Here is a 2,306-nt window from a genome sequence, read left to right as displayed (position 1 = left end):
AAGGTCGGAAGGACGACGTCAGGTAGAAGTCCAACAATGGAAAGAAATCCATATTCAGATATACGTCGAGCTAAAGTCCGATAAACTATAGAAGTTCGGCATCGGGTAGAAACTTGGCGAAGAGTGAAGGTCAGATGTCGGGTAGAAGTCCGACGTCTGTTGGTGGACGAGGAGAACTCCGGCATCACTTGGGCGGAAATTCGGCGTCAGGAGGGAACTCTGTCGTTAATTGAGAAGAATTTCCGCATCCCATGGAAGTTGGGCAGAATTATGGCGTTCTCCTGAATATCCGGCAGAGTTCCGGCGTATTCAGGCGGTGGGAAGAACTCTGGCAATGGTCGAGGAGGAGATGGTTCTCCTTTCCCCTTTCTCCTCCTCTTCCCTTCTTCTTCACCCTTCTTCCTTCTTGCTTGGGTCCCTCTTATGAAGAATGAGGGCTCTATTTATAGCTTTTCTGGAGTGGCATAGCCCGTAAATAGGTGTGAGATTAGGGGCGAAGTGGGAGTGGTTTGAATTGACGGCCGATATCGAATCCCTTGATCGTGCACCGTTCATCAGACATTTGAAGGCCTTAGTGATGTTGGAATTCGGCAATCTTGGGCTCGTTGGATTCGTCTCGTCGAGCCGCTCGATTCGAGTATAAGCTCGCTAAAATCAGAGACCATTTAGTAACTCAAATTATGGTTTGAACCTTCCAACAGTGCTTCGGGTCCTTGATTTGGACCCATTTGGGCTCGGATTGGGTTGAATTTGGTGTCATTGGGTTTGTATTTCTGAGACGCTCAGTTTGACTATAAGTTTGCTGAAATCGGAGTTCAGATGATCCATGGTTTAATTTTTGAAGTTTCCGACTAGTTTTTTGCCTCGAGATTCGTGCCCGATCAAGATAATTTTTGCTTGACGTATCAATTATTATTATTATTTTAACTTTGAATGAATTTTCATTTGGCTTCTAGCCTTCTACATCTAGTATTATCCAAAAAAAATCATTTATTTTTTTTATTAAAATAATCCAAAAATAATTTATTTATTATTATTTCAAAAAAAAAATTTGTGCGTATAATTAAATCAATGAAAGTAATTTATTGTGATTCACCATTTTTTAGGATTTTTGTAAGATGAAGTTTTCGGAATTTACAATTAATTGATTTCATTTTGAATAATACATAAGTATTTCTTGAAAGTGTTTGCTCATTTAAGAAAGCTATTTAAGTTAAAATATAAACAAAAAAATTATTTTATAAAATTATTTATGAATATTGCTTAGACATTAATTAATTGCACCTTGTTAATGTTAATGCTATACTAAGCTTATTTTCTCTTACTACAGTTTTTTTTGCAAATATTATATACCAATAAATAAATATTTGTTAACTTTTTTACTTGCAAGTCATTTATCTCGCCCATAGTGGATTTCAAAGGAAATTTTAATATTATATGTCTTATAATATTTGAAATTGGAGTAATATGTATATTAATTTTTAGAGAAATATGCTCGACATTAGAGCTCTTCGAGATTAAACTTAAAAGAGATTAGCGCCTCCTAATAAACCCTTGAGCTTTTTTGCTCTCATCGTCTGTTAAGAAATTTAGGGTTTGCGTGGAAATTCATCGAAAGAACCATGTTGGTCTACCAGGATATCCTCTTAAGTATGAGCTCCTGTCAGACTCATTCCCAGCTACAAAAATTGAAAATGGTATGCTGTTGGAAGTTCAAGGAAAGTGGGTAGTCCAAGGTACTATAACTGTTGATATTGGCGCAAACCCTTCAGCTGATGGCGCTGATGAAGGTGAGGGTGTAGATGACCAAGCTATTAAGGTGGTCGATATTGTGACACCTTCCGTCTTCAGGAGCAACCAGCTTTCGATAAGAAGCAGTTTGTCACCTTTATGAAACAATATATCAAGAATCTAACACCCAAATTGGACGCGGAGAAGTAAAACTTATTCAAGAAACATATAGAGTCTGCCACTAAATTTCTGCTTTCAAAGCTCAGCGACTTGCAATTCTTCGTGGATGAAAGCATGCATGATGATGGAGGTTTGGTCTTCGCCTACTACAAGGAAGGTGCTACTGATCCAACATTCTTATACTTTGCTTATGGACTAAAGAAGATCAAATGCTGAATGATTATCTTTCACCTCTCCGGTGTTGTTGTACGTTCAATCTTTATATTTATTTGATGTTGCTTTGGAAAATTTTGTTTTGACTTTTGACGTTGATTGTTTGGATATGCTGCACTCATTTTTATCTTTTAAACTCGTAATTGTGTGCTTATGCGGTTCAAAAAAAAAAAAAAAAAAGA

At 37.0% G+C, this 2,306-nt stretch overlaps 1 pseudogene; it reads left to right on the top strand.

The window, feature by feature from the left end:
- The first annotated feature begins 1,622 nt into the window (after positions 1–1,622).
- On the top strand, positions 1,623–2,159 carry LOC110108511 (annotated as a pseudogene).
- The last annotated feature ends 147 nt before the right edge of the window (positions 2,160–2,306 follow it).

This window comes from Dendrobium catenatum, unplaced genomic scaffold (assembly GCF_001605985.2).
Source record: "Dendrobium catenatum unplaced genomic scaffold, ASM160598v2 fragScaff_scaffold_325, whole genome shotgun sequence".
NCBI lineage: Eukaryota > Viridiplantae > Streptophyta > Magnoliopsida > Asparagales > Orchidaceae > Dendrobium > Dendrobium catenatum.
This window is presented reverse-complemented; position numbering and strand designations above follow the sequence as displayed.